The 24,174-nt window shown below is 40.1% G+C and overlaps 1 protein-coding gene across 6 annotated transcripts in view; it reads right to left on the bottom strand.

The window, feature by feature from the left end:
* Positions 1–18,067, bottom strand: part of FAM168A (family with sequence similarity 168 member A) — a 202,341-nt gene extending 184,274 nt beyond the window's left edge. For 2 of the 6 annotated variants that reach the window (XM_027562954.1, XM_027562955.1), the window contains exon 1: positions 17,726–18,065. The gene's annotated coding sequence lies outside the window, so the exon portion shown is untranslated. Of the gene's footprint in view, positions 1–17,725 lie in introns of all 6 variants that reach the window. The other 4 variants (XM_027562953.1, XM_027562959.1, XM_027562958.1 and 1 more) reach the window with 3 other exon arrangements.
* Between the last annotated feature and the right edge of the window lie 6,107 nt (positions 18,068–24,174).

Raw genomic sequence — 24,174 nt, 5'->3', positions numbered from 1 at the left:
AGAAAGATAGTTTTAAATATCTAAGAGTCACAAACTACTTCCAAACACTCTATAGCACTTCAGAATGCATATTCCAACAAATAAAACATTAACTACAAAATGCAGTCTGATAAAAAGATAGAGTAATGGCATTGCACAAACCTGTATTGAAACACATCCTTGGTTCTTACAAGTGAATCTATTCAGGTTGCTAAATCTGTATTCAGCTTCTCATTTACAAAATGAAAGTGATAGTAACAATGCTACCATTTATTAATCTCGTACTATGTGTTTATGTACATAGTCAAAGCTATGGTTTTTCCAGTACGAATGTGAGAGTTGCACCAAAAAGAAGGCTGGGCGCCTAAGAACTGATGCTTTTGAACTGTGGTGTTGGAGAAGACTCTCAGGAGTCCCTTGGACAGCAAGGAGATCAAACCAGTCGATTCTAAAGGAAATAAACAATGAATATTCATTGGAGGACTGATGCTCAAGCTGAAGCTCCAATTGGAAAAGACCCTCATGCTAGGAAAGATGAAAGACTGAGAGCAGAAGAAGAGGGCAACAGAGGATGAGATGATTGGATGGCATCACCAACTTAACGGACATGAGTTTGAGCAAACTCCAGGAGATAGTGAAGGACAGGAAAGCCTGGAGTGTTGTAGTTCATAGGGGCACAAAGAGTCAGACACAACCAAGCAACAGAACAACAAGTATGTGCCAAGCAACAGAACAACAAGTATGTGCCAAACACCAATCAAAGCACTTTATCTAATTATCTCATTTAATCTTGCCAGCAATTATATGCTGTAAATACCACTATATTCCCATCTCATAGATGAATGAAAAAAGTTACAGAAATAGTAAGTAACTGAGGTCATATAGTTAGTGAGTACAGAGCTGGGATTTAAACTCACCTTGCAATATTATTACTGAAAAGGAGTACGTCAAGGCTGTATACTGTCACCCTGCTTATTTAACTTCTATGCAGAGTACATCATGAGAAACGCTGGGCTGGAGGAAGGACAAGCTGGAATCAAGATTGCCGGGCAAAATATCAATAACCTCAGATATGCAGATAACACCACCCTTATGGCAGAAAGTGAAGAAGAACTAAAGAGCCTCTTGATAAAAGTGAAAGAGGAGAGTGAAAAAGTTGGCTTAAAGCTCAACATTCAGAAAACTAAGATCATGGCATCCGGTCCCATCACTTCATGGCAAATAGATGGGGAAACAGTGGAAACAGTGTCAGACTTTATTTTTTTGGGCTCCAAAATCACTGCAGATGGTGACTGCAGCCATGAAATTAAAAGACGCTTACTCCTTGGAAGGACAGTTATGATCAACCTAGACAGCATATTCAAAAGCAGAGACATTACTTTGTCAACAAAGGTCTGTCTAGTCAAGACTATGGTTTTTCCAGTGGTCATGTATGGATGTGACAGTTGGACTATAAAGAAAGCTGAGCACCGAAGAATTGATGCTTTTGAACTGTGGTGTTGGAGAAGACTCTTGAGAGTCCCTTGGACTGCAAGGAGATCCAACCAGTCCATCCTAAAGGAGTTCAGTCCTCAGTGTTCATTGGTAGGACTGATGTTGAAGCTGAAACTCCAGTACTTTGGCGACCTGATGCAAAGAGCTGACTCAATGGCAAAGACTCTGATGCTGGGAGGGATTGGGGGCAGGAGGAGAAGGGAACGACAGAGGATGAGATGGTTGGATGGCATCATCGACTCAATGGACATGGGTTTGGGTGGACTCTGGGAGTTGGTGAGGGACAGGAAGGCCTGGCGTGCTGCAATTCATGGGGTCGCAAAGAGTCGGACACAACTGAGCAACTGAACTGAACTGCAATATTATTCTGAAGAATGAACTTGAAGAAAGAAGTAAAATACAATCTTTTATGTGTTAGTCGCTTAGTCATGTCCCACTCTTTGCAACCCCATGGACTGCAATCCATCAGGCTCCTCTGTCCATGGTATTTCCCAAGCAAGAACACTGGAGTCGGTTGCCATTTCCTTCTCCAGGGGATCTTCCTGACCCAGAGAGTAAACCCAGGTCTTTTGCATTGGCAGGCAGGTTTTTACTACTAGCACCACCTAGTACGTTCTCTCTATTCTTCAAGCAAGTTTCACTAAATGAAGTGTCTCATATTGAAAGATAAGAAAGTTTATTTTAATATTCTACAAATTAAACTTTTAACTGACTATGGCTAATAGTATGCACTTTACCCAACTTACCCCTAATTCTCAGTCTGCAAATTAACTATTACTTTTCTCTGTTTTATTGATCAGGAAAATGTAATTCTGAAATGTTAAGTAATCTTTTTAACAGCGGCACAGATATAAGTCTTCTGACAAGCAATGGCGCTCTTTCCAGTTTGGCTTATTGCCATCCAAGCCACTCAGAACTACACACAGTACATTTTCAGAGACCACTCCTTAAGCATCTTAAGCAATATCTTTCATAACAGCACAGAACCAAAGTTTCATGGATTCTGAGCTTAAAACTCTTTACTCTAAATCATGATGCTTACAGTGTTAACACTTTATAATTAATATCTATGCACTAATATACCCAGTCTTTTTTTTTCTCATTTCTGGTCTGAGTAAGAAAACTTATGCTCCAATCTGTCAAAATGAAAAACAAAAACCAGGATGTAATATTTGTTTAGCACATTTACGAAACTCTTTCACATATATTAAATATTCACAACTTTCAAAAAAGACAGACATGATTATCCTCACTTTGGAGGAGGAAAAAAGTGAGATTCAGAGTGCTTAAACAACTTGCCCCAAGTCAGACAGCTCATAAGTGACTAAGCTGGGGTTCAAATCCAGATTTTTGAGCATACATCCAGAATCTTCCACACACAAAGACCTTATTCTCTTTCAGAAATAAGCTCAGGTGTCTATTCCTCCAGGAACTCTTCCCTGAAAAAGGCATTAACACCTCCCTCTCTGCTACTTATTTTACAGCTTGTACAACACACTCATCTGAAATTGGGTATAGTTTTTCTCTTGCACCTAGGAGCTCCTTACAGACAGAGACCACATCTTACTCAGCTCTGTGTATCATCAGAACCTACCTAGCATAGAGCCTGATATTCATAGTAACTAAATGAATTCAGGCAAAAATGATTGTTTTTGTGTGCTAATAAGACTCTAAAACAAAATATTTTTTGGAAGCCATAATTTATATCACCTGTCAGGAACTATTAAGTTCTTAATAAGTCTTAAAACCCCTCCACTTGTTAAAGTTTCAGTCATCCCACCACCATAAGAGATAAGTCAAATCCTGTATGTAGGCTCAAAAAAATCAAACGCACAACCGGAGTACTTGTGGTTTAGTTTTGGAGCATTCATCTTATGTTACCTAAAAGTTAAAATTGACCAAAAAATTAATAAAGAGGAAAACTTGCAAGCAGAGAAAAGAACTAAGAGTTTAAAAAGCAATCATAAGATCCCAGCTTTTCCATTTACCAATGTGATTTCATTCATTCCAAGTGAGATTCAGGACCTGTCACAAATCAAGTTCTTTATGAAGATCTACATGTCTACTGTATGGGCAAAAAATAGAGGATGAGTGCGAGCTGAAGTGTAATGAAGAAAACATAAGGCAAGGTTCAATGGCCACAAAAAAAAAAACCATTCTACTAAAACAGCCTAGAATAACATGGGTTGGGAAGTTACAATGCTAACACATCAGCCTGAAACTATGGATTCACAAATAAGACATTACCAATGCCTACTCTGTGTAAGGTCAAAGAATGAGTTCTAGAGAATAAAAGGATAATTACATACAATCCTTGCTCACTGCAAAGTAGAGGAGACCAATAAATAATAAATGGATAATTACAACCCAGCGATGAGGCAACCCAGAGATGGGGCACCCAATCCCAACCCAGGAAAGTCAAGGAAAGCTTTCTGGACAAGGTTAGTTCCTAGGCTGAATCCTAAAGGCTGAACAGGAGTTAGACCAATTAAAAGTTAAAAGGAAACATCCAGGCCCAAAGAGAAGCATGCGTAAAGACATTAAAGCAAAAAGGATGGCAGGTCTGGAGAACTGCAAACACCCAACAATGTACACTTCATTAGAACTAGAGGTAAAATGTGCAAGCTGGGAGGAGAGACAAACAATGAATGACACTGGAGAGAGTTAAGGGGAGAACACTGAGCCTAGTCTCTTACTAAAAATACCATACCAGAGCTCCATCTGGGGCTCCCTGGCGGCTCAGCTTCCCTGGTGCCCCGCTGGCAATGCAGCAGACTCCGGTTCCATCCCTAGTTTGGGAAGATCCCCTGGAAAAGGAAATGGCAACCCACTCCAGTATTCTTGCCTGAGAAATCCCATGGACAGAGGAGCCTGGCAGGCTATACAGTCCATGGTGTCACAAAAGTAGGACACAACTTAATGACTAAACCACCAAGAGAACCCCATCTAGGAGACAGAATACCTACATCGACATGTGATTGAAGGGCAGGCTGGCTTTCAGATATGCTCATTTAGAATGGATAGTTGGTTTTCTCCTCCATAATTCCACAGCCTGATCAAAATGTACTGTCAACTATACTTTAACAAAAAAGTGCTGTCAAAAACATAAGTCTCAAAAGTATGGATAATATTACCACCAACAAAAATAAAGGCAGAAAAATTCAAAGAACACTCTTTCTTTGGTTCTGGGGCAGAGTACTATGGAGAAATACTTGATCCCCTCAGTAATGAGTAGTATAGTTAGAAAAAAATTTAGAAAGGGGCATCTCTCACATTCACTGACATTTTTAATTTAGAAAGAACTATCAACATCAGTGAATTTTCCAGAACAATTCAAACCGTTTCAACTAGACCAAAAAGTTTTAAAAAGCTGATGGAGAGCCAAAGGTCATACTATACCTGCATTGGTTCATGAATAAATCAAGGCACACAACCAAAATATCAGACCTTTGCTGCCAGGAAGACCAAGCAAACTACAATCAGAAAACAAATCCCCAAATACAAAAACCAATAAATTCAGTGCTTTATTTCTCTAACAAAAATGTTTTAGAAGCCAAAATACTGTTCCTTCTTAACATGCTAAAAATCATATTAAATTCATGCTTCATTCTAGAAGGATAATAGCTCTTATTTATTGACAGTAGTATATACCAAGCACTGTGGTCATTTCTTTACATGAACTGTCTCATTTGATCCTCAAAACTACCTCGGAATTATGTACTACTATTGCTGCCCTTCCCTTTTTAAAGATTTTTAAAAATGAGGTACAGAAAAGTAAAGTAACTTACACAGGTTTCAAAGGTGTTAAGGGAGAAATCAGAGGCAACATAGATGTATTATCTATTCCTGAGGAAATCACTGACAATCTAATGAAAACTCATCCCATTAGATTTTCTCAATTCCTAAATTTCCAAATTATTTAAACAGTTTGATAGTCTATCATTAAGAAGATTGACCCTTTCCCCACAACAACAAATGGTGACCAGACTCTTACCATGCCAATCTACACACAGCCCAGAGGGGATGGGTTATACCCTACTCTGTAAAAACTGGTTCACTTATTTAGCACCAGGTCAAGTATTCAACAGAAACTTACTAAACCCTACTAGGTTCCAGATATCAAGTATTCAGAAATAATCAGTGAGACACTGTCCTTGGACAATAGCACAGAATTTAGTAAAGACCACTCACAGGCTTTGGAGGTAGAAAAGTCTGGGGATAAATCCCACCCTAGTCACTGGCTAGTGGGCCTGAGTAGGCTCTACATCTCTGAGCCAAAGCTTTCTCATGTGCAAAATAAAACAATTATGGCCACCCTACAGGAGAACTGTATATTTAAATAAGTTACCATACTTAAACAGCCCAGCACAAAGTAGGCACACAGTGAAAGTTAATTCTCCTTCCCCTAAGGTTCCAGGCTGTATGGGGATGTTGGCGGAAAGGTAAAATAATGCTCAGTACCATAACTTGTTTAGCCTACCCTCCTCCATCCACTTCTGCCCAATCACAGTGAAAAACCAGTCATTACACAATAAGATCACTTGATCATGACTTCATCTGCATCGTTCTCTTTTACTGCAAATGCTCCTGGTTAAGGGTAGGAAGACAGAGGATCACTTTTATACACAGCTATGCACAGTTCACTAAAAGCCACTTCACACCTTTCTTTCAACACAAATAGTAAAGAATAAGGATCAAGCCCAATGATTTTCTAACATACTGATAAAGTTGTAAAACTGCTCAACTCTGAAGTGTTTTGGTTCTACTAAGCAAAGGAAAGGGCTTCCCTGGTGGCTCAGAAGGTAAAGAATCTGCCTGCAATGCAGGAAACCGGGGTTCAATCCCTGGGTTGGGAAGATCCCCTGAAGAAGGAAATGGCAACTCACTCTAGTATTCTTGCCTGGAAAATCCCATGGATGGAGGAGTCTGGTGGGCTACAGTCCATGGGATCACAAAGAGTCAGACACAACTGAGCGACTAACACTTGAACCGAAGGAAAAAACAGTTATATTCATGCTAGCTTTCAAAGCAGTATTTTTAATAAAGTTTTAACAAATCGCTCAGTCATGTCCGATTCTTTGCAACCCCATGGACTGTAGCCCACCAGGCTCCTCTGTTCATGGAATTTTCCAGGCAAGAATACTGGAGTGGATAGCCATTCCTTTCTCCAGGGGATCTTCCTGATCCAGGGATCAAACCCAAGTCTCCTGCATTGCAGGCAGATTCTTTACCCTCTGAGCCAGGGAAGCCCCTTTCACTAAGAAATCTACCTATTTCTCCAATAAGAAATAAGTAAAGCCTGGAAACATAATTATACTAATAAAACTATCCCATCTTGAAGTAAGGCAGTGACATTAAATCGTGACACTGTCATTGCATTCTTTAGAGCCAATGCCAAAAAAAAACTATTTTGAGGCCTTGCTGAAGCCACAAAAGTTATGAATCCTATTAAATCTCATTCCTTACCTATAAATATTTCTACATAACAAAGTACAAGAGTTTTCTCAAGAAAAAACACTAAGGCACTTATGCAATTGAGTTGCAAGCTGAATTACCTGCCCCCCCCCACTTTTTTTTTTCATGAAACACCATTTTAACTTAAAAAAACAACTGCCAGACAAACTGATTATTCAGACTTGGATGTTTGGCAGACATTTTTTCAAAAATGAACAATGTGAGACTGTCACTTCAAGGAAAACAACTGTCAGTATTTGTTGCCAATGACAAAATTTGAGCTTTCAAGCAAAAATTAGAGAAGTCTTGTCTGATAGAATTGGTGGAGATATTAACAAATGTAATATCTGACACTGTATGATAAAATATGTCAACATTTTTACAAGATCTGCATAACTCAATGAGCCAATATTTTCCAGATGACCAAAGCACGGTGACACAAAATTATGCATGAATAGAAAACCCATTCAAAAGTACAAAACAGACCAGCAGACTTCAGTATAATAGAGTATGAAAGGCTCACTGTATAGCTTCAGGGTCCATAAAATAATGGACCTCTAAAGAAACTACCAGTTGACAAGTTTCAGTGTAATATTATAAAAAAAAAAAAAGGATATCCATCAATTACCTAAAAAGTCAACCAAGGGAATTCCCTGGAAGTCCAGAGGTTAGGACTCCATGCTCCCACTACCTGAGGGTCTAGGTTCAATCCCTGGTCAGGGAACTAGGATCCCCCAAGTCTTGTGGTACAGCCAAAAAATGTCAATTAAAACATTCCTCCCTTTTCTAGCCATATATATGGGACTGGAGAAAGAAATGGCAACCCACTCCAGTATTCTTGCCTGGAAAACCCTACAGACAGAGGAGCCTGGTGGGCTATAGTCCACAGGGTCACAAAGAGTCGGACACGACCTAGCATGCACACGCACTCATATATGGGGCAGGATATGCTTTATATACCATAAACAAAACAACCAGCTGCAACAGATTGAATGTAGAAGCAGATATATGTCCAGTCAGGCAGTGAAAAGCTTTGGAAAAATTGTAAATAATATCCTTCTATTTGGGGGTAATAATATAGCTATTTTCATTAAAACATGCTATATTTAATAGGTTTATTATTTTTAAATGCACAGTTTTGATTTTTAAAACAGCAAATATTGGTAGATGCAACCCACAAACAAAAGTTCTTAGGGGTCTTCAAAAGCAAGAGTGAAGACACCAAAAGGTTTGAGAACTATTGCTATACAGCAGCAGAGAAGGCAATGGCACCCCACTCCAGTACTCTTGCCTGGAAAATCCCATGGATGGAGGAGCCTGGTAGGCTGCAGTCCATGGGGTCGCTAGGAGTCGGACACGACTAAGCAACTTCACTTTTACTTTTCACTTTCATGCATTGGAGAAGGAAATGGCAACCCACTCCAATGTTCTTGCCTTGAGAATCCCAGGGACGGGGGAGCCTGGTGGGCTGCCGTCTATGGGGTCGCAGAGTCAGACATGACTGAAGCGACTTGGCAGCAGTAGCAGCTATATAGCAGTGAGAAGGACAAATTATTGCTACATTGTTATTGTTGTTTAGTTGCTAAATCTGGTCCAATTCTTTGCCACCCCATGGACTGTAGCCTGCCAGGCCTCTCTGTCCATGGGATTTCCCAGGCAAGAATACTGGAGCGGATTGTTATTTCCTTCTCCAGGGGATCTTCCCAACCCAGGGATCAAAAACAAATCTCCTGCATTGGCAGGTGGATTCTGAGCCACCGGGGAAGGCCACTGCTAAATGCAAGAACATAAATGAATCTCACAAACAAAGTTGAGTGCAAAAAGCCAGTCATACGTTATAAAAATTCATAAAGAGGCAAAAAATAATCTATGGTATTGGAAGTTAGAATATTCATTACCCAACCAGGGACTGAACCTGGGCCACAGCAGTGAAAGAACCAAGTCCCAACCACTGACCCACCAGGAATTCCCAAATTTCTTGATCTGAATGCTGTTTACATTTTTTGTGCACTTTTTCTTCATATGTTATATATACAGCAATACAATTTCTTTTTAATTTATATTTTCTTAAAAAAAAATACACCCATACACATACCTGCTTTAGACTCACCTGAAGAAGTTTTATTAGCACTAGTCAGAGTAGAACTAGCACAGTTTTTTAAAACAGATCTTCAGGGAAGTTGAATGTGTAGCCCAGCTACTACTCATTTAAGTAGGTTGAAAAATATTGATCTAAGAATTTAAAACAAGGGAGCTTTATATACAGTACAGTAAAAAGAATAAGGGCTTTGGACTAAGGTGGATCACATTTTTAATACAAGCTTCTCTTCTCTTACTATATAACCAAATGCAAGCTACTTAGTCCCCGCAGGTCTCAGTTTCTTCAGCTTCCTCTTCTATAGAATGGGCGCAATACCCTAAAATGGGTAAATATGAGGATTAAATTATATACTCAGAGAGAGTAAGCACCCAGCATACTCCCTACCACAGATATTCAAATATTAAGCCCTTTTCATCTTTTCACACTCATCTCCTACTAGTCCTATGTCTTGATTTCTTAATCCTTAAAATGAAAATAATGCTACATGACTAACCTGTGCACTGCAGATCAAATAAAGTATAATTATATTTGCAGAAATATAAGTAATGCAACTATACATATATATATATATATGCATATATATATACACACATACATACAAATAGGGTTTTTGCTATCAATTCAAAATAAAAGAGAGAGACAACACATTAGAAAACTAAGACAGAGAGTTCCCTGGTGACCTAGTGGTTAGGATTCCAGGCTTTCACAGCCAAGGATCAGGTTCAATCTCTGGTGGCAGAACTGAAATCCAACAAGCCACATGGTACAGCCAAAAAACAGAAACAAAAACATGATACCTTAAAAAAAAAAAAAAGAAGAAAAGAAAACTAGGATATGTATAAAAAGTTACAACACAGAGACTAGAAAATGAGCATCAGCAGAAACTATCAAGCTTGAAGGACATGATCAGAAGCCAAATCAAGATTATAATCTCTAGTCAGCCAGGGATTGAACCTTCTGTGAAAAATAGATCACCCTAGGGTTCCTTCAAAATGTCTGCATCTAAGAAACAACACAATTTATATCATCATAAAAACAGACATATTCTGAAAGGCACATCCAGACACCTGCATAAACTGAGAAAGGTGGGGAAGTTGTACTGGAATTTTACAAACCAAGGTGTTTTCAAAGCATCTTTATACAGAAATCGATGGCCCATTTAACAAAATGTCAAACTTTTAGATGAACAGAATACTTTGACAAAAAAGACTCTGTACAATTATTTTTCATACTAAAACGCATAATTGCCTAAAGGAACTAAATTTTATAATAAACAAAACATGAAAATTGAGCTCACTTTAGTCTCTAAGCTCTTCAATATTCTACAACTTTAAGGGACTTCCCTGGCAGTCCAGGGCTAAAACTCTGTACTTCCACTGCAGGAGGCACAGGTTCTAACCCTGGTCAGGGAACTAAGATCCTGCATGCCATGTGGTAGGGCCAAAAAAATAAAAATTTTACAACTTTTAAGCCTGATTTCTGATAACATACCAGGGATTGTCAAGCTATGGCACACCCACAGCCTGTTTTTGTACAGCCTATTAACTAAGAATGAAACATAGGAGGAGGGAAGAAGGGAGATGTGGAGAGGAAAGAGAAGGAGGAGAAAAAAATAACAGAGACTGTATGTGGTCCACAAAGCCTAAAATATTTTATAGAAGCATTTGCTAACCACTGAGCACATCTTGCTGTCTTCCACTTTTGAAACCTGTGTTATATATCATTATTACCAAAGCCTTTATCAATCCAATTAAGTTCTAAATTACACTGTAAATAAATAAAAATTTACATCTGGAAAAACACCTATCATCTTACTCATTAGAATATCATATTATTGGTTTGTCATCTCTTCTATGTTCAGTTCAAAAATTAATCATTCACTACTTACAAGGCACCCTCCAGGAGCAAGGACTATAAAGATGACTAGAACACAGTCCCTGCTCCCAAGAAACTTACAGTTAAGTGAAGGGGCAGACAGAAACAGTCAATTTTCCTGAAACAGCCCAAGTACTGTAACAGGGGCACACACTGGGTGCTCCTTGTGAACTTATGACAAACTTTAAGGATGCTGAAAGAACCCAGAGGGATGAATAAAAGGAGAAACAGCATGAGCAAAGGTGTAAAACTGTAAAACATCTGTATAAACTACATACTGCTCAGTGTTACCAGTGAAGTACATCGGGACAGGTCATAACAGAAGGCATAATATGTCATGCTAAGGAGCTTAGACTTCAGAGCCAATGAAGGGACTGAAGCAAGGGAATGATGTGGACATTCTGCTGCTGAGAGGAAGACAGGTTTACTATTGCACATGGATGATACAAAAACAAGTTAGGAGGCTACTGTCCTTGTACAGGCAAGATTAAGAGCTGAACTAAGGTGACAGTAGTAAAGGGGAGATGAATTTCAGGAATATTTAGGAGGATTTATTTGGGGCTACAGGATAAGGGACAAGAAAAGACTAATAGCACAGATTCATATCTTGAATGGCTGGATGGACAGCAGTGCCTTTAAGTTAGGACAAAACTACAGGAAGGGATGATTTTAACTTTTAGGGGAGATAAAAAGGGAGAAGTCAGAAGTAGATGGGGAAAATGAGTTCTGTTTTGGACCTACTGAATTTAAGGATCATCAAAATGTAGGCTGTCAATAGCAAGTGAGATATACAAGTCGAGATCAGGAAAGATGTTTGAGCTGGAGACAGAAATTTTGACAGTCATCAGCATACGATAGCAGTTAAAGCCAATAGAATGGGCAAGACTACTCAAAGAAAGAATCTTAAAAAGTCCAGTGAGCCAAGATCCATGGGGTTGCAAAGAGTCAAACACGACTGAGCAACTTTCACTTTACATGCTAGAAAGCTGTACTATTACACATTGCAGGCAGATTCTTTACCATCTGAGCCACCAAGGAAGCACTTCTCATCTCATATAATCCATTAAATAACCCAACAACTGAATATTATCTTTTACATATGCACAAATGATCCATCTCACTGTACTCTATCTCTGTAATAAGTTACAGGTAGAAAACTAAGAGGGAAACGACTGTATTTGTCAGGATAGTGGAAAACATACATTGCACACCACATTCTCCACTTCAAAAAGTCTCAACTGTTCCATTTTGAGCAAGCCAGCAGTTAACGTAGAACCAGGTCCCATAAACTCACTAGGAGAAAGGTCTCTAACAGCCTCTCTGTCCCACTGTATCTAACAATCTTCAAGTTTTAAGGGAGAAACTGTGAACTGCTCTTCATGTACTCCTCCTCCACTAGGAGAAGAACCCTTCAGAAAGGCAATAAACCAAATTTGACAAGCTTTTCACCTCTGTGTGGGTGCCTGATTTCAGTTTTGTAAACTAGAGGGGAAAAAAAAAATTAACATTTATATTATCCTTCACAGTTTAAAGAGTATTTTCACATTATCTCATTTGAGACCCATTTTACAGGTGAGTAAACTGAAGCTCCAACTGATTACTAATGAATTTGGATTTCACATCTCTTAGACAAAAAATTCTTGGTATTTAGGCTGCTTAGGTTGCTAAGCTTCTGATATGTATAAGGATTTCCTATTCATGGTATGCTCTGTACATCAGATGACAGACCTTCCTGAACAATCAGGTGAGGACCAATGTACCAGGTTGCCTTTTTGCAAAAAGATGCACAAAAATTCGGATCAGAGGAGAGTTAAGTGACTTGCAAAAACACGACATGACGTTCTAAGTCGGTATTACAAAGAATCAGTATGTAGTAAATCTAAGATGCTGTTCTTTCACAGCTCACAAAGGTGGCTACTACCCACTCCCATTCCTATTTCCAAGTCTGACTGACGCATATCTGGATAATCCATAAATGTAAACTGGTTTCTCTTGCCATCTAGACTACCCATATAGGTATGTGTGTGCATATTTACAGGAAGTTACTGAAGAATATACATTTTTAAATATGTATATATAATATACATGGGCTTCCCTGGAGGCTCAGATGGTAAAGACTCCACCTGCAATGCGAGAGACCCAGGTTCCATCCCTGAGTTGGGAAGATCCCCTGTAGGAGGACATGACAACCCACTCCAGAATTCCTGCAAGAATCCCACAGACAGAGAAGCCTGGCGGGCTACAGTCGATGGGGTCACAAAGAGTTGGACACAACTGAGCAACTAAGCACATATAATATACATACAAAGAAGAAATGCTGCTGAGTAAAGGGACTACAGACAATAATTTTGCTTCCTTTTACTTTTTTATAACTTCCAATTTCTATCATGAGCATGTTATTTTAATTAATGGTGGAAGAAATAAATCTCTTTTAAAATTAAAAAATAAGGATAATAAATAAGAATAAAGCAAGCTACAGAAAAATACTTACACATTTTTCTATTTATATAAAGTTGTAAAGGTATAAAATATACTGTTTAGGATACATATTTGTTTCGTAAAATTATTTTTAAAAGGGAATGATTCACACAAAATTCAGCAAAGTGGTAGTTACTTCTGAGGGAGAAGGAAGGAAAGGAATCAATCATAAGAAGCTTTAAAGATACTAAAAATCTCCTTTTAAGCTGAGTAGCAAAAACTGAGGCCTTCAATTTGCTATCAGTCTTTAAATTGAAGATTTATATTACACAAACTTTTATACATATGATTTATTTCACAATTTGAAAAGAAGATATAAACAGGATTGAAGAATAAGAACTTCAGGTCTAAAACCCAAACTCTTCCACTTACAGTATAATCTTAAGTATTAAGACCAGTTTTTACTCTTCTCAGAGCAGTTTTTCTTATTTTATATGAGAAAGCTAACACTTAACATATGTTTAGTACTTTACTGTTTAAAGTTCCTAGACTATAGAACCAATATGCAAACATGTATATGTAGATAAACTGAGATAATAATACAAAGTAATACCTCCTTAATAAATAATAGAACATAAATAACATAAATAACTAAGAACTCAATGGTAGGACACAAGAGGCTATTCACATTCTAGTCTTTTCCTGTCTAATAATAATAGCAAAAACTAATACTTTTTAATGTGTACTATATAACACACTGTATTAAATGCTTTCCATGGATTAGTTTAATTCTCCAGACAACCTGTGAGATTAGTCCTCTTATGCCCATTTTACAGATGAGACCATTGTGCCCAAGGTCACACTGCTAGTAAATGGTGGACAGACTTCAGAATCCACACTCTTGACCACCATATTAGTTTTGCCTCACTTTTCTAACTTTTTTTTTTTTTTTAACTGCACCTTGCAGCATTCAGGATCTTAGCTCCCTGACCAGGGATCAAACCCATGTCCCCTGCATTGCGAGTGTGGAGTCTTAACCACTGGACCACCAGGGAAGTCCCTTCTCACCACATTTAAATCATCTATGTCTCCTATGACACTGAAAGCTCCTTGACAACTGTTTTTTTGTTCATTTTCATTTGCCCCTGGCACTTAGCAGGCAATAAGTAAATAAATAGTGAACAAATATTTCACATATGTGCAATGTTTTCAGGACATAAAGTTATTTCAGGACATGAACTGATTTGTTCCCCTAGACAGCCTTCTGAAGTGTTAGTTTTTAAATTTTTACCATTTTTAATTGTATTTAATTGTAAAATTTAGTGGCAGTAAGTACATTCACAATGTTGTTTAAACATTACCACTAAGATAAAAAGTTTTTAATAACTTTACTGAAATTATTCAGCTATCAAGTGGTAGAAAGGGAATTTGAAACCAAGACTCTCAACCTCTTAATTCACAAGCTATTCATTCAACCAGTGTACCTGTACACCAATACCTCCACTGCTCCTCTTGCTACCAGAATATTGGAAGAATCAAATGAGGTAAAGATACTAAAACACTTTATATACATTTCTACTGAACAGGTGAACACAGTTATGATAAAAAAAAAAAAAAATCCACCAAGACATTTCTCCCAAGTGATTATTTTCCATTTTGAGCTCTCAAAAGCTACAGCTTTAATATAAATGTCCCACCTCTATATCAAGCCTGCAGATGCACAAAAGCAATGGCTGGACCCCAGAGTAAAGTTATGAGGAGAAACGCTTGCATTAGTTAGATTACACTCTCATCAAATTACCAGTAACTGCTCAAACCTGATTTTCATTGTAACACAGAAAGCTTCCTCATAACAAAACACTTTCAATTCCAACGATTAAGTCCAACCTTCAATCATTCTGTCCATTTCAGAACAACAAAAAAAGATTCTTTATATTGGGTATTTTTATGTGCTCAATTGTGAAAGCCAAGGAAAATGGTTTGTTTACGAGCTAAACTCTGAAGCTTGAACCAAAAACTAGAATTATTTTGATCCCATTGGTGCCAATTTTATCTTTACATCTCTCCCCATTTTCTCCTCAGTCTGAGCACTAATCAACAGCCACTTCATGTTTAACATATCATAGTTAATGCAATTAAGTCCAGAAAACCATTTCCCTAAAGATGTTTCCTCCATTAACATCCCTCTCTACCTTCCAACATCACTATTCTGCCATAAGAATGAGCATATCATTAAGTTTTAAATAAAATCTCTGATGAATAGATGGATGTATTATTTTTGTAGTTAATGCAATACGCTTATATCTCCTAATAAATAAAATAAAAATGATTCTATGTTTTTATCTACATCTGACAGAATTCTAACCACCTGAATTCCTTTGGAAGAAAATTCAATCTATAGAAATACAATCCAATTATTTTAAATCTTATCAAGTAATGTCAAAAGAGAATCAAATGAAAAACTCCATCAATAGCAAACCATCTCACCAATGAATATTTATGACTTTTCCATATTTCCTGTCTTCTGTTTAGATAAAGCAGTAGTGCCAAGATTCATCTCAGGATTATTAGCCTGCAATACAATGATGGGCCTAATTGCCTTGCAAACAAGGACACCAATAAATGGAGTCTTCAAGCAATCAATTTTAAGAGGGGGGAAAAAAAGGCGTAAGCTCTTTCTGAATACACGCACGTTGCCTGACTAGGAAATAAATTCAGCCTCATATTTTTCAGTCTCATTCATCAGTTCTCAAGTAAGGAATGTTCCCTTAACTACTTAAGCTCATCAAATCTATTTAATACCAAATTTCAGGACTAATTTTTAAAACACACCTTGGACAGAAAGAGACATCAAACAGAAAGGTATCTATCACATTCCAGTTTCATCTTCTTCACCTTTAGTTATGACAGTGGGTTCTCCCCTCAACTTTCTTTTTAAAATACATGAATAATAGAAGATACCTTCCCTCCTCAATTCTACCTTGACTGAAGCCCCACTCATCTTTACCCTTTGTGATGGTTTACTTCCACATGATACTAATACAAATGAAACAAAGTAACAGCTTAAGAAGTCCTCTAGAAACCAGTCTTTAATGTACCTTCTCCGTCCCCTGCAATGTCCCCCAACCATAGCCTCCAAAGCTGTCCATTTAAGTCCACTCCCAACCCTCTCCTGTCTCTTGGAGGCCATCCCAATCCTTCCTGTCCAGAATCATCCAATCAACCTCCTCCCAATATTGCTTACTGCCCCTCTCCATCCTCCCTGCCCACTCCATACCAATAGCCCCAGGTTTCCCACTCCTTAATTAGCCCCATCTAGCAGCAGCTACCTCACTATCATCACCCACCTCTCCGGTCCTCCTAGTTCATCTCATACATTCTTTCTCCCAAACAGCCTCGGCCACCTTGGCCAAGGGACATCTTCTTCAAGATACCATCCCCCAACCTTGCTCACCACCTGCCACTATTCTTTTGGTGAGTCCAGCCCGGAAGCATCTTCTCTGCCCTCCGCCTCCATCCTGTACACAGGGAGCCACCAGCAGTTCTAACATCACTCTAAATGCCATCCCGCTGTGTTTCCACCCCACCCCACCCCCAATTTCGATCCCTGTTTGCCCATTTGGGGCCTAACTTCTACTAATTTACCCCGTCCTGCCAGCTCCCTCACACTCCCCTCATTAAAAGTCCCACCCCCCCACCAGGTCCTATTACAACTTCCATAAGCACTCCCCAGGAAAACCCCAAATTCTACCTCCTCTGCTCGCCTAACCCTCGCTATTCCTTAAGTCTCAACAAATTCCACCACCCCAGATGGCAAGCGCCCACTTCAAGCTCAGGTCTCAACCCATGCCAAAACCCCTCACCCCCAGCTCCTACCTCCTCTATCAGCCTGAGGAAGGTCCACGCCACACTCCAGAATTAACCACCCCCCAGGGTCCTATCCAACTCTGCAGTCGCACTTTCTATTGAAATCAACCCCTTAGCCCGCAACCCGGCCCAGATCCCAAGCTGTCAGTTGCTCCAGGCCAACCCCAAATCCACCATCCTCATTCAGTCCCCTCCCCCATTAGAAGCCATCCCACTCCAGTTTCACCATCCATTTCGCCCAAAACCATCCAAATTCCATCCCAACCCTACAATCCCATACTCCTGTCCCAGGTCGTTTCCATTAAAAGTCCCCTTGCTTCGTCGCTCCCCCCGCAACCTGCTAGTGTCCCACCCTCACCCCACCCCCAGCCCGCGCCTGGACAAGTCTCCCTTGCCAGCCCGCCGTTCCATCGCGACCTTAACCCCCTTCCCCCAACCCGTGAGGGGGTCCGCAGCCCCCATTCTCATTCTCCCCAGTACCACCGGCCCAGGCTCAGCGAGAGCGGAGCGGCGTAGGGTGGGGGTGTATCTCCTCACCGGCGAGCCGCTGCAGGCGAAAACGGCGGCGGCGGCAGCTGAGGCGGCGATGCCCTTGTCTTCTCTGAAGGCTACAGAGGCGACGCTCTCGCTCCGTCGCCCGTGTCCAGTAAGGTGGCGGATGGCGCGCAGGGACCAGGAGCCGCCTCCTCCTCAGCGACTCGGCTCTGAATCCTCTGCAGTAGCCGCCGAGGAGCCCGACGGGTGGGGGCAGGGGACGCTGGGCTGCGGGCGAGGGAGGAGGAGGCTGAGGGAAGGGGCGGGGGGCCGCTGAGAAGGGAGGGGAAGGAGGAGCCGGCGCAGCACCGCGACACGTCCCACAGCCTCAGCTCGCCGGGACCACAACTCCCGGCAAACCCCGCTCCGCCCGGCGCGTCGCCTGCGCCTCCGACCGTACGCCCGAAGCGGAGGGACTGCTCCCTCCTCGGTCACAGACAATGGAGTAAAGCCAACCACCCGCGGGCAGCTTTTGTAGACTCAGAGACCACACAGGAAGGAAGTTAGGTCACCCAGCAGCCCCATCCTCAAGGGACGATATTTGCGGCGTCTCCAACCTCTTTACGCGCGCGCACACTCCTCCACACACCCTAAGACCTCCTCCCGCTGGACTACATTTCCCAGCATGTCTCACAGCCTCTCGCCCTCTTTCCGGACCCTTCTCAGACCTGGTACTACAGTTCCCAGGGAGTGTGGTCCCTGCGAAATGCTGGGAGATGCAGTTCTCAGTTCTTCCTCCATGTTAAAATAAAGAAGTGAAAGAGAGGGGAAAGGGAAGGAAATATGCCACCCAGCCGAGTACAGGCCTAGATGGGCAAGATCACCTGCGATTCTGTACTCTTCGAAATAACCGTTTACCACTGTCTCGCACCAGAACTAATGCAGCAGCTTCCTTCTGGTCTCCCTGCAAAACTAGACGACTTGGCAGCTTGAGCTCAAATATAAAAAGAGGGTACTTCTTGACCCAGCTCCGTTACTTTTAATAATTTACCTTAAAAAGATAATCAATTTGGAAAAGATGAATGGACAAGGTTGTTATCGCAGGTTGTTGATTATAGTGGGGTAAACGTTAAGTGTCCATCACTAGGAGCTGGTTAAATTATATATACAAACAATGCATTAAACAACTGTTTAAAATAATGATATGGGTCTATTTCTTGACATCAAAAACTATTCACAACTTATTCTCAAATGATAATAGACCATGTTTAGAGTGATCTAATTTATGTGAAACTTGAGACAATATTCTATAAGCATAGAACGATTTCAGTAAAAACGTTCCCCAAAATAGTATCTGTAATAATCTTGGAATAAAGTGTGTCAGATTTAAAGTAATTTTTATCTTCATACTGCCAGAATTGTTTAAAAACAGTACAGACTTTTTAAGCTATAAACTATTTTTTCAAAAAATAAAATTTTCAAATCTAACAACAACCGGTTTTTGCTACCTAAAAGCTTTTCATGGCTTTCTGTTGTCCTCAGGGGTGCTCAGAGAGGAGGACTATCTAGTTTTTCTGGGAGCCCAACATTTCCGCTATTAAAACAAGTAATAGCGGTCATTTACAATTCATAAAAGAATAGTAAGTTAGTAGAGAGGATTTTCTCAATTTTCATTGTCTCTTCTTAAATGTTTCCATCTTCTGGTCTTTCTACACCCATTTTCTCCTTTACTCCTACTCATTGTTGAAACTCAAGCCAAAGTCCTGCCTCCCCAAGAACATATTTTAGAATACTGATTTTCCTTTTATTTGAATTCTTATAACAATGGTTTCTAATCTATGGGCCAGAGATCACTGTTGGGGAGAGGAATGAGGAGGGAGGAATAAAGCTATTGTAAAGGGACTACAAAGCAACACTTCAAGCATTATCTGTGAACCAAATAAAATAAATCTTACACTTAAAAATTGTTTCTGGGACTTCCCTGGCAGTCCAGTGGTTAAGACTCCATGCTGCCACTGCAGGGGGCTTCTGTTGGATCACTGGTTGTGGAACTAAGATCTTAAGTGGCTCTGCTGAAAAAAAAACAATTGTTTCCTTCTTCTATGCCCAGTTCTTCTAGAATATGGAATATGGTATCAGATGACCTCTGACTTAACGTAAATCCTGTATGAAATATGTTACAGCATTTTAGATCTTACGTAATTGTTCCTCACTGTTCTGCAAGAAACACCAGAACATTCCAGCTCCATGAGCTAGCCAACCAGAGAAGCACAGGCCTACCAGAGAAAGCCCAGGTTGTCTGAATCAAAGCTTAATTTGGTCCATAGTCCTGCTGCAGCCAATCTCTTCAGCAGCTTCACCCCACCTAAATCTAATTACACTCCTATGACTTATGACTCATTTTCCCCAAATGCATCCGGCTCTATCTTTTTCAAACTACCTCATTTTTCATCCTATTCTCCCAGCCTTAAAATTCCAAGTCCCCTCCCTGCCCCCAAAATCCTAGACCCTCTTCTCCCTTTTCTGAGAATAATAAAAAATGTGCCTATGAAATGTGGGCTGTATCCCTTCCCCTATCTGAGTGTTGCATTGACCATCCCACCTTCTAAACCTGCTTCACTCCTCCTCCTTCTCTTCGCCAACTGGCAGAGAGTGGAGGCTGGGCAGTCAAAATGAAAAGGATTGAGTCTATCCAGCCAGTAAAGCATATCTGAGCTAGGGGAATAGGTATGAGGAAGCTTACCAGATTAGGAATCTGGGAATCAGATTCTAAATTAGACCTTGCCATGAACATGCTGGGTGACCTTTAGTAAGTCCTTTAATTTTTTTTTTCTGAACCTCATGTTTATGTCTATAAATGGCAAGATGATTCCTGGCCTGTCACCTCATAATGTTATTAGGAGAATCCAATAAAACAATGGGTATGAAAGTGCTTTGAAGACTGTAAATTGCCACTTACAGTCCAACCCTTCATCTAATTTGGGAATTCTCTCTCCAAATCCCCACATCTAAGTCGTGGGGACTGTAATGTAAACCTTTTACTCAGAATTATATTATTATTAATGAATTTATTAAAGTATTTAAGGAATTTGTTCTATTAAACCAATTTAATTCCTTGATAAATTTTCTGTATAGCACAGTTAAAACAATTTGACTTTTCTAAATTTTTTCTAAATTGAAATTTCATAAAGATATATCCTTTTCTATATCAGTTTTGCAAGAAAGATCTGATTCATCTGTTATCTTTTCTCTTTATCAATTTTTACTGATTATTTTTTCAGCTGTCATGAAATTTCTCATCATTATTTGCACCAAGTCCACCTTTTCTCAGGAGCAATTTGAGCCGTTGTCAGTTTTATTTTGTGTTGATTATTTCTACCAAGTGGAACTTTTCCAGGGGTCAACCCTGCAACGTTCAATGTTACCAACAGAGATGGGATCATTCAGTTTGCTTTTCCATCCATAAGAAATTTTTACCACGTGTAGTTTTAGCCATTGTTAGTTTTGTTTTGTGTTATTTCTACCCATCCGATTTTTTTCCTGCACCCTAACCAAAACAAACTCGGACAAAATGATGGTGTCAAAACACTGTCCTTTGCCTGTTACTATCTGATTAACTGAGCCTGTGAAATGGTTTTGTTCCAGCTATGTTAATGAGCTGGCTTTGAGCTCTCTCTTTCTCTCAAAGCACCTCTTTAGGAGCTTTGGCGCACAGTGTGGGCTGGAATATTACTTTAAGAATGTCTCAGAATTGGAGGAAAATGGATGTTAGAGACCATATTAGGAGAACCAATCTTTAATGAGCCAGGTGCTGTGCTGGTGTCTAAGATCCATTTTCTCATTTAATCCTACAGCCTAAAAGTTCCTTCACACACCCATTTTATAGTAGAGGAAATTCAGACCCAGAGAGAGGGAGATATTGGCAAAGTTAAAGATCAGAAACCAGGCCCTGGTTTAATTCTCAGTGCAATTTGAATGTTTGTAAGTTCCAAAGTTACCTAACTTAATTTTCAAATGTTTGCACTTAATCTTGTTTGTTTTTTGTTTTGACTTATCTTGTTAGAAAATTAAAATTTTTGATTTTCACTAGGATACAAAACAACAGAAATAGATCAATATAAACAAAGCATTCTCAAAGAGCTTTTTGTGACAACAAATGAGACCAAGAGTGTGAAAATGTTTTATAAATCACACAACACTGGGCAAATGGAAGTTTCTGCCATTTGTGATGAAGACTGGTATATAAACCTGTTATGCCAGCTTGGAAGAAAGCTAGAAAACTATTAGCATCCTTCTGACATTCAATAGATGAATGTCAAGTGCTCATGCTAATATTTAATTCTAACAGCTAATAATAAGAGAAGGGGGAAGCAGAGAATGAGATGGTTAGATAATCAATGGACATGAGTTTGAGCAAACTCCAGGAGATAGTGAAGGAAAGGGAAGCCTGGCGTGCTGCAGTCCACAGGGTCTCAAAGAGTCAGACACAACTTAGCAACTGAACAACAATGAAGGAATAAGATTGCATCCTGCCTATCTTTTAAGACCCAATTCAGACACCAGGAAGCCTCTCCTGATCTTCCAGTTAAGCTAGGAGCCCGCTGAGCTTTCCCAGCGAGCTCTCACTGGATGTTCATTGTCAATTTACTGCCTTCAAGAACAAGGACCAAGGTGGTCCTGTTCATCTCTGTGGCCCAGAGCTCAGTTTAGCCTGAGGCTCCTCAAGGTAAGGCTCCTGTAAATGGTGGTTGAATTAATGAATGAATCAATCAATTAACATGACAAATATATAGATGCTATAGATAATCAGTTAAAATGACAAGGGAAATACCTTAATGAAGCTGAAAAATTAATGACAAGGGAAAAGTGCACATTAAATAAAATTTAGGGCACAAGAAATCACAAATGAACGTGCAGGAACTGCTGCTGAAGCTCTAGCCCAGCTGCAGCAGTGAGAAAAGAGCCTTGAGGTCCTGGGTTCAAATGCCACTTCAGCCAGGATGGGGTCTCCTCACGGTCCCTTCCCTCCTGCACCTGTTTCCATATCTGGAAAATATCTGACCTTGCAGAACTCCCAGGGTAGATACAAAAGTAATTAAGGTACCAGATGCTTTGCAAGCTATGACAAGCTGACAGAGGTGAGGGTTGTTACTGACAAAGGTTAGAAAAAAATTTGGAAGAAAGTTTACATTTAGGAATATTCTTTTTTTTCCCATTTTTTTTTAAATCGGAGGATAATTGCTTTACAATGTTGTGTTGGTTTCTGCCATACAATAATGTGAATCAGCCATAAGTATACATAGGTCCCCTCTCTCTTGAACCTCCCTCCCACCCTAGGAGGATTGTTTTACGTAAAGTTGCTCAAGCTGATAAACTTAACCACCCCCCCGCAAAAGAAAGCATACCAATTACAGTGCATTGAATTGTGAATTGTGTCTCCCATAAAAGATATGTCCCAAGTTCTAACCTACCTACATACCTGTGACTTTGGCCTCATTTGGTAGGAGGGTCTTGGCAGTAAAGGCAGAATGTGGGGGAATTCCCTGGTGGTCTAGTGGGACTCACACTCCCAATGCAGGGGGCCTGGGTTTGATCCCTGGTCAGGGAACTAGATCCCACATGCCACAACTAAGAGTTCGCATGCTACAGCTAAGACCTGGACAGCCAAATAAATAAATATTGAGGGGGGGAAGAAAGGCAGGATGAAATCAGTTCTGGATTTAGATGGATCCTAAATCCAATGAATGATGTCTTTATAAGAGAAAGGAGAGGCAATCTGAGACGCAGAGATACCAGGGGAAGGCCACGTGAGGACAGAGGCAGAGATTAGGCGTGTAGCCCTAAGCTGAGGCACACACCGAGGCTCGCCAGAAGCCACCAGAAACTAGGAGCCTACTTCACAGCCTCTAGATGGAACCAACGCTGCCAGCACCTTGGTTTCAGACTTCTGGTATCCACAGCTGTGAGAAAATACATTTCTGTTGTTTCAAGCCTCCCAGTTTGGGGCAATTTGTTAAGATACCACTAGGAAACTAATATACCAATTAAAAAACCCACACAGTCAGGTAATTAGTAAATATTTTAAGTACCCCAAATAGATTCAGAGGAGCATATTTTAGGAAATGCTTCTCAGTTTCACTTCATCTGTCATCTCTAACAGCAGCTGTGGAAAACTGGTGTTAACATCCATTGTCTTTGAATCTGTGGCTTTTCTTTTCTTAATCCTTTTTGCACTGTTAATTCTTGCCCTGCCTCCTGTGATGGCTCATACTTTAAATCAATGTGAAGAACTCTGGTGTCATACAAAATACACAGATAAGAGGAGTCCAGACATGGGTTCATAACCCAACTCAGTCACTTAGACGCTATGACATTGGGAAAATCACTTCTCCTTACGGGACCACCAAGTCTTCAATTATAAGATGAAATTCATGGTCTAGCAAAACAAAAAATTCCCTATGTAACCCCCTTGCTCCTTCAGTCCCGGCCCAGCTCCCCTGTGCCCTGCTCTG

Source organism: Bos indicus x Bos taurus, chromosome 15, assembly GCF_003369695.1.
Source record: "Bos indicus x Bos taurus breed Angus x Brahman F1 hybrid chromosome 15, Bos_hybrid_MaternalHap_v2.0, whole genome shotgun sequence".
Taxonomy (NCBI): Eukaryota; Metazoa; Chordata; class Mammalia; order Artiodactyla; family Bovidae; genus Bos; species Bos indicus x Bos taurus.
Note: the sequence above shows the minus strand (reverse complement) of the source record. Positions and strands in the feature narration are given on the sequence as shown.